A 9,779-nucleotide genomic window follows, 5' to 3' on the forward strand; every position below is an offset into this window, starting at 1 on the left:
CAGTGGTTTACAAAGTGTGACTGTCCCTCAGTTGATGAGTACTCTTCAGGAAATATAATCTCTCCACAGTTTGTAATAATTTACCTGCCTGGCTCTTGACTTGTTCCAGATTTTGTAATCAGGAAATTGGATGGAAACAGCTGTCTTGGAACTGCAAAATATATGGCACTGGAGGTGTTGGGTTTTTTGAACAACAACAGCAACAACAAGATTTAAATCCTTTTTCTGGTTCCTAAATGAGACTCAGGCTGTTTAATTAACCTAAACATAATAAAGGATTAAAAAACAACAACCAGATAGTTAATCCAAGATTTAACTCCCCACAAGATGGAGCTCTACCTCTGCATTATCCAGAAATGATGTTTTGTGCAGATAAAACATTCACAGTGAGAGCAGACCACATGTAAGTTCAATGGTAAGATTGGTGTTTTGTGTGTGTGTGTGTGTGTGTGTGTGTGTGTGTGTGTGTGGTAGCTTTTAATTTTGATGATCATAACTAGCAGATGTCCAATTGCAAGGAATGATTCAGGTCAAAGTTCTGGTGCTGTAAACAGAAAGCCAGCACTACTTTGACCTGATCATTTGTTAACAGCGTATAGCTTCTATGTACAACACAACAAAAATATTGGTTGTGTATATTAATACTAGGATCCAACAGGGCTGTTCTGCTGTCAGAATGGCTTCCATCAGTGGGACCAGGGAGAAGAGCTTTTCACCCTTGCTCCTGAGGCTCCCTCCAAAAGAAGCCATTTTGGGGGGCTCCTTTTTGCGCTCTCCAGAGGCCAGGTCAGGGCCATGGCATAGGGTTGCTGCAGCCCTGATCTGACCAGTAAAGGAGTGGCTGCATGTCACTCCTTTGTACAGCCCCTAAGTCCAAGATCCTGTATCTCACAATAACCTCAAATTTGTTTCAAGGAAGACCACAAGCAGTGCATAAAAACAAAGACTGTTCTGTTTTTAGACTCAACTTGCAAGAAATTGCCTGAGGCTGAAAAGGTTAATTTTTGGAATCTTGTGAGATTATGAGAGATGTACAGTAGGCAATTATGCGTGGAATAGTTACAAGGTCAGTACTGATGGAATGATTTATCAAGGATATGAAATCACAGACCTTCAATGTGCCTGTCCATACTATAGTTCTTAGTATTCCTCTGACTTTCTGTCTTACACTATAGAAGACCAACTGGCAAAGTCCAGTGGTTTTTTTCCCCTGGAAGTTGACTTTTTTGGTCCATTTTGCATGGACTTTTAAAGGACTGTCAGCACTACCAGTCAAACCTATGTTTCATTCAAATCATACCAAACCTCTCTCTCTTCCCCCCCCCCTCTGCATATGTTTGTGTATGTGTGTGAGAGAGAGAGACAGAGAGAGAGAGAGAGAGAGAGAGACTAGAGAAAATAGAGAAAGTGAATTAACTTTTCTCTCATGTTGATTTTTTCTTTTGTAGGTCTGGCCCAGAAGCAAGTTACGTTGATGAGCAAGGCAGTTCTGTGAAAGTTTCCAGCCTCCAACTTCACTGAAAACAGATGGATGAATATCCTGATGAGATTCACAGCACCACTGTAGAAAAGCTCCACATAGGAAATGTCATTTTTGCTTTTTCTCTAAGTCAGTCTTCTGAGAATTTCCACATCACTAATTGCAAGTGAAGAGAATCTTTTCAATTGATTGAACAATGCATTTACACTTCTGGCTAGTGGTTTTGTTTCTTTCCAGTGTAAATTTCCACCAAAAATAGGTTTTACTTAGCATTCCAGAAAAGTCTAAAAATAAGGGGAGATTTGCAACACTGCATTTGCAGCATTGCAGTACTGTCAGACTTCTATTGAGCATTTAGAAATACAGTTTAAGCATCCAAAGCAAATGTAAGAGTTCTAAGTGTGAATTATTTTCAGTGCCTTTACTTTATGCCATGCTAGAAATTTGGGACCGAATTAAAATGTTATGGGAGGGGGTAGAATTCTTATTGGGGGCAATGCCCTAATGTTCCACACAAACACATATCACCTGCACCTCTGAGTAGTGTCACATTGCACAGACACTTATAAAAGGATTGCCTTCTCCAGTTTGTTCCAAGATTGTTCAATTAAGAAATTCTGAACTCCCGGTTGTAGCCTTTATCTTCTACTCTGTTGTTAAGTCAGCTGTGTTAACTAAGACTCCTGAAATTTGCTATCCCCCTCATAATAATGTCAAAATTTGCTAGTAATTTGGTGGGATTTCTTCAGTTTTTGTAATAAACTGTGCAACTGAGGGATTAAATAGAAATTCACAGTTCAAACCACCCCAACAAGCATTTTCCTTGTCACCCCAAAGGACCACTACTGTTTTATCATAGTTTTGCCGAATTTGGGCGGCAGCTCACCCTTTGGAGTGAATGAACAGCAATCATGATGCCAATGTGTTTGTTCTTCCCCCTTTGACAGATGGTTTCATCTGTGTCTTTATTTAGACTTCCTGAGTACTGTGAAAATAAAGATGCCTCAATAAGCAAAATAGTGGAAAATAGGACTGTTAGGTCAGGAGCATATCATACTCTGAGATTTTAGGGCCAAACCTTGAGACTTAAGGAGGATTCCTGCTGATGTTACAGAAAATGGGCCCAGTGATACCAGAATAGAAGAAGACATTTAACCAGGAATAGATTGGTGAGGGAATGAAAAAGAGAATGAGAAAGAGAGAGAATTGAAAGCAAGAATTAAAAGGGAAACAAATAAGGTGACTTAAATAGAGCTGAAGAGGAAAGACACTGATAACAAGTCCAGAGAAAACAGAGGTACTTGTGATAGGTGCCCCAAATTGAGACAGGGAAATTTGCCATCCAGTCCTGGATGGGGTTACACTTCTCCTAAAGAACAAAGTTCGCAGTTTGGGAGTACTCCTGGACTCATCTCTGCAGTTATCATCTCAAGTGGATGCGATGGCCAAGAGTGCTTGGTACCAGCTTCAGCTGATACGCCAACTGCGTCCCTGTCTAGACCAAAAGGACCTTGAAACGATAGTACATGCACTGGTAACCTCTCGCTTGGATTTCTGTAATGCGCTCTACATGGGGCTACCTTTGTACCAGGTTCGGAAGCTTCAGCTAGTCCAAAATGCTGCAGCCAGACTGATCGCGGGAACTTCAAGAATCGACCATATAACACCAGTATTAAAATCTGTACACTGGCTACCAATCAGCTTCCGGGCGCAATACAAAGTGTTGGTCATTATCTATAAAGCCCTACATGGCTCGGGCCCGAGTTTCTTGAGGGAGCGCCTCTCCCTACATAATCCACCCCGCACCCTCAGAACAACAGGGAAATATGTTCTTGAATACCCAAAGGTAAGATTGGCAGCAACGTACCAAAGAGCTTATTCAGCAATATCTCCAACCCATTGTAACACGCTCCTGGAAGAGATTCAGCTCAATCTGACATTGGAAGCCTTTAAGAAGGCATTGAAAACCTATCTCTTCCGGGTAGCATACCCTCCCGATTCGCTGTAAAGAAACTAGTCCCTAATAGATTAAGATTATTTATCTGATATCCTCGACTGTTTTTATACACTGTTTTTAAAATTTTGGACTGTATTAATTGTAACTGATGATATATTGTACTATGACATGGGTCATACAGTTTTATTGTGTGTGAACCGTTTTGATCTGAAGGAAAAGCGGTATATAAATAAAAAGTATTATTATTATTATTATTATTATTATTATTATTATTATTTTGCAAGAAGGGTAGTACCCATATTTGTCTCTGAAGAGGAAAGAAAAGGTACAGTGACATCAACCATTTAGGAAAATGTGGAATCCGACTTGGTAAAGGTAAGAGTGAAAACAGGAGGAAAAACAAAAGGGAGATAGGAACAGACTATGGCGGGTTATAAACCGCCGCTTTGCGGTGGTCTGCCGCCGCCGCTGTTTGCTCCGTAAGGGAGCCGCTGCAGCCAAACCGCACAGCTCCATTACGGAGCAAAAAAGAAGCTCCAAAATGGAGCTTCTTTCCGCGGTGCAGCTATGATGCCGCGAGGCGCCGTTGGCGCACTCGCGATGTCATAGGCGCCGCGACACATCTGAACGCTATGCGTCCAAGATGTAAACATGGCGGCGGCTGTCTGGAACAGCTGTCGCCAAAAAATACGTAGTGACTACGTATTAGGGTTAGAGGGGTGCGGAAGCACCGCACCTTCCTAACTCTAATATGTAGTCACTACATATTTTTTGGCAGTCTGTAACCCGCCTAAGAATCATGAATGCAACAGTACAATGGCTTGTGTGGAAAGATAAAGAAAATTACTACAATGACCAATGCAGAGAAATAGAAGACAACAACAAAAAGGGAAGAACATGACATCTACTCCAGAAGATCCAGGAAATGAAAGCAAAATTCAAACCAAAGACTGGGATGCTCTATGACAATAAAAATCACATAATTCAAGACCAGGAAGGAATAAAAAGATGTTGGATGCAATACACAGAAGAGCTATACAAAAGAGATGACAAAATGAAGGACACATGGAGTGAAGAGCCATATGAAGATGAACTTCAAATTCTAAAAAGCAAGCTGGAAACTGCAATAAGAGAAATAGCAAAAAACAAATCACCAGGAGCAGATGATATTCCAACTGAACTGCTGCAATGCACATTGACAGAGTCAGCTCTAGTGCTAACCAATATATATCAACAGATATGGAAGACAAAATGCTGGCCAACAGATTGGAATACATCCCTATTCACAAAAAAGAGGATACAAAAAACTGCAGCAACTATATGACTATAGCACTGATCTCCCATGCAAGTAAAATTATGTTCAACATTCTGCAACATAGATTTCAATCATACATGGAGAGAGAAATCCCAGAGGTCCAAGCAAGGTTCAGGAAAGGAAGAGACACTAGGGACCACATTGCAAATATACGATGACTAATGGAGCACACCACAGAATTCCAGAAGAAGATCAGCATGTGCTTTATAGACTATAGCAAAGCCTTTCTGTATAGATCATGAAAGGCTATAGAACACCCTCATAGACATGGGAGTGCCAACACATCTGATAGTCCTGATGAGGAATCTGTACTCAGTACAAGAAACTACTGTCAGGAAAGAATACGGGGAAACAGAATGGTTCCCAGTTGGAAAAGGAGTCAGACAAGGCTGTATCCGTTCACCCTATCTGTTCAACTTGTATGCAGAACATATAATGAGAAAATCAGGCTTGGACACAGAAGAAGGAGGAGTGAAAATAGGAGGAAGGAATATCAACAATCTAAGATATGCAGATGACACCATATTACTAGCAGAAGACCCCACAGACCTGGAACACCTACTAAGGAAGATCAAAGAAGAAAGTGCAAAGGCAGGCTTAATGTTAAACATAAAGAAAACAAAAACAATGACCACCAATGACTTTCATGAATTCAACCTAGACAATGAAGAAATAGAAATAATAAAAGAATTCCCATACCTGGGATCAAACATTGATAGAAGTGGGGATTGCAGTTAGGAAACCAGAAGAAGATTAAGAATAGGGAGGGCAGCCATGAAAGAACTAGAAAAGATTCTAAAATGCAAAGATATACAACTGAGCACAAAAGTTAGAATCTACAAGCCATTGTATTCCCTATTACTATGTATGGATGTGAAAGCTGGACAGTTAAGAAAGAAGATAGGAAGAAAATCCATTCGTTTGAGATGTGGTGCTGGAAAAGAGTGCTGAGGATTCCATGGACAGCTGAAAGGACAAACAAATGGGTCCTAGAGCAGATCAAGCTGGAAACTTCTCTGGAAGCCAAGATGACCAAACTGAGGCTGTTGTACTTCAGACACATCATGAGAAGGGAGAACTCATTAGAAAAAATAATTCTGGGAAAGGTGGAAGGAAGTAGGAAGAGAAGAAGGTCACATGCCAGATGGATGGACTCTAATAAGGAGATCATGGGTATGGATTTACAGGACTTAAGCAGGGCAATGGAGGACAGGGAGTCTTGGAGGTATCTCATCCATAGGGTCACCATTAGTTGAGATCGACTCAAGGACAGTTAACAACAAACAAGCAAAAAAAGAGTCAGATAGGAAAAGCCACATACCAGCAAGCCACATGCCTCATACCAGTTGTATTCCTGAAGCGATAAATACCAGGGCACCACAGTATTTCTCCCTGATTACCAATCCATGCTGGCCATGGGTTAGAAAACTGAGTTAGAGTATTGAAGATGATGACCTGCCCCCTTGAAAGTCTACGGCAGCCACTCCAAACAGCCACAAACACAGGGGGGGAAATCTTTTAAAATAAACACTTGGCCTATGATTCTTCACCTTGCCCTGAGGCTCAAAGAAGGGTGCCACCCTGACATCTGGGAACCCCATTTTAAAAATCTGTCCAGTCTAATGGCGTGTGTGACTGGAGCTTTTTTAATAATTGTTAATATTATTGCTTGACATTATCATCACTACAAAGCTTAATTTTAAAAAAGCACACACCATAAAATGAACATTTGAGGAGAGGTAGAATATAATGCCCACATTCTGTTGTGTTGATTTACTCTTGTTTGTTTATAAGACATACCATATACTTTTAAACAGGCAGATTTTTCTTGCCCTTTTCACACCATAGCAACTTCATTTTTATTTTTATAGTATTGACAAACAACGAAGAAAGAAAGGATGGGGGGAGGATGGAAAGGAAAGAAAGGGAAAGATGTCAATCGGATGGTAAAATGATACCAGATCTTGCTTTTTCACCCCAGGTCACCAAACCAAATCCAGATCAGGTCAACAGTGAGTGAATTAAAACTGTTGGCATCTGCTTGTCTTAACTGAGACTGTGAAGCAAACTTGGCTAGCTGGCATATCTCTTGAGTCTCTTGAATAGAAATTCTAGAAATCTGCTGGTGTGGGAGGGTTGTGGGAAGCAAAGGCATACGAAGAGACCCAGAATTCACTAAGACGCTTTCTGTGGTGCATGCAGAACATGGTGGGCCCAACAGAAAGAAGAGTTGTACAGTACTTTGGCACAATTTGGCAGGACTATAATGTTTGAAGCCTGCCTGTCAGCATGTCACACATGAAGCTGAGTGCAGCTGATGTCCCACTTTGTTCATTAAATGAAAGCTTTAACTTCTCTTGTAGTGTGATTAAAGCAAATAAACTAAAGCTCCTGATTTGTGTGTGTATAAATAAAACATGGTAAAATACGAGATAGGGACATAAACAACAAAGACACCCTTTTAAATAAGCCTACATATATTAAAAGGATCCTGTCCGTTCGTCAGATAGTTCATGATCTGGCATCTATTCCTCAGGGCCTTGTCTCTTTTGGTGTGAGTTAGATTGGCTCCCTGGGTTTAATAAAGCTCATATAGCAGCCATTGTATTGTCAGAACTGAAAGACCAAAATCAGTATGCAATTTGCCTCCCAAGGTCTTGAGCCTGTTTTATTATAACTGACAGGTCAGGCAGCACTTTGAGGTAGGAAACCCACACATGTTTGGCACACGTTTTCCTGTAGGAGGTTCCTCAAAGTGATGACAGACAGTACTAAATAGCATTAGACCTAAATACACTGTATTTGCTCTGCTACACTCACCCAAAAAGGGCAATGATGGGCAATTTGCAATGGCCTCAGGGCAATTTTACAGTTTACCTCAACCTGTCTGGGTGGCAAAGATCATCTACAGTAAAATAAAATAAAATAGCAATCAAGACTTCTTGTGTGGGATTTCATGGTTCTAGGCTGGCATAAGTAGTGAAGGAAGGCACAGACTATGCCAAGTGTAGGTAACTGATCACTTGTGATTTTCCCACATCCCATTTTTCTGCCATTGTAAAAGTACTTTGCTGTCATGGTTTATTATTATTTTATGTACAACAAGAGTTATTTTGTTTTATATCACACTTTCAAGAAGCTCGAGGTGGAATATGTAGTTCTTCCCCATCTCTCCCAAAACCTCACATCACAAAAGCTTTGTGAAGTAGGTTAAGAATAGGCTGCCTCAAAATCACCCACTGAATTTTATGGTTGAATTGCGATTTGAACCAGAGTCACTCCAGTCCTAGTGAGGCATCTGACCACTACACCGTATGCTAGCTCATAAAAGAAACTACATGAAAGCATGGTCATAATTACAAGGGCACCCAGCATTCCCCTTTGATTATTAAAGTAATTATGGATGCGATTCAAAGAGAGGATAGGGAATTTTTGTTGGTGTAGAAATACCACCTAGGCACTGTGGTTTTTAAATACTGTTTGTTTAAAATAAAAATATTTGTTAGGAGGGGTTGCTTGCAATTGAGTCCATTAATTTTGGTATGTGAATTTAGTAACTCATGAACGTCAGATACAACATATTTTGTCAGCAATTATATTGCTAGTTCGCAGAGCTGTAATATTACTTTTAACAAGTAATTTAGCTACTGTTATAATTCCAAACCCTTAAATTGTTAGTTACTGTTAAGTTGAAGTGTTTAAAATTAAATACTTTCTCAAAGTAACTAAAATAGATCTAACACTGCATAAGTTTGGGCATACTTAGCTATGTAGCAGAGATGCTGAAGAACGCTGTTAGTCAATTGCAAAGATGTGCAACAGGACACCAGCAAGAGTATCCCTTTGCACATTGGTCCTGATGCACATTGAGTCTTGTTGTGCATCAGCTCCTGGTGCACATGGTCACTTTGCTGGCTCCCCTATGTAGTAATGTAAAATCAGCCCCTTGTACTGAATACAAATGTTGCAAATCTGCTCAGTTCTGTTTCCTGCAGATGTAAATCCACTTATAAAGATGTACATTCTCAAGTGAATTCAGCCAGTTACTTTAGATTTGTTTTTAAGTCTGAATGCCAAACTCCTATGGTACCAAACATGCTCTTCTCCTGGCCAGCCCATGATTAACTCAACACCCAGAAATTAACACAAAGCAGCAGAATCAGGAGCTATTCACCCTCCATCATTTTGTGAGGTCACACCCTTGTAAATAAAGAAATAACTAAATGTTACACTACAAAAGGAGTAAGGGCCAATTGAGTTATAACTGTAAAGTAACATAGTTATTGTTTATTATCATTCTAAAGCATTAATTACAATTCTTTAATCCTACAATAATTACTTTCAATCCCTGTTGTTTCTTGTCTATATTTCCCACCCCATAGTTTCTTCCCCAATCTATTCCTGAATAATTCACAAAATGTTTAATCATAAAATGTTTAGCCTGTCTATAACTTTTCTAATGTGCTCAAAATGGTAATAAAAATATTGTTGCTATTATTGTTGTATGCCTTCTAGTCATTTCTGATTTATGTAGAGCCTAAGATGGTGAACCTATCATGAGGTTTTCTTGGCAAGTTTCTTCAGAGGGGCTTTGCTGAGGCTGAGAGAGTATGACTTGCCCAAGATCACCCAGTGGGCCATGCCAGGATTCAAACTCTGGTCTCCAGAGTCCTCAAACCACTACACCAAACTGGGTCTCTACCTGCTGAAGCTTAAGATTATTTAAATATAAGAATTGTCTACATTTAGCAGCATTAAGAACCAACAGTGAATAGATATAAGGTTTATAAAAATTTCAGTCTTATCATCCTGACACAGTGATAGATAAATCAGAAGAGACCACTAGGATACTCAGCATTAATTACTGTATAGATACCGTTTCCTTTTGGACCCTAACTGGTTAAGAGTCAGCGTTGATCAATTTCAAAAGTCTCTTTCAAAGCTCTTCTTATCTTTTGTTGTCTGTAGCTTCAACCATGTTTTCATCACTAGGATTACAGATGTCCATTACAAGTGTTTCATCAAGA

Source organism: Sceloporus occidentalis, unplaced genomic scaffold (assembly GCF_023333645.1).
Source record: "Sceloporus occidentalis isolate IW3139 unplaced genomic scaffold, rSceOcc1.0.p SCAF_1, whole genome shotgun sequence".
NCBI lineage: Eukaryota > Metazoa > Chordata > Lepidosauria > Squamata > Phrynosomatidae > Sceloporus > Sceloporus occidentalis.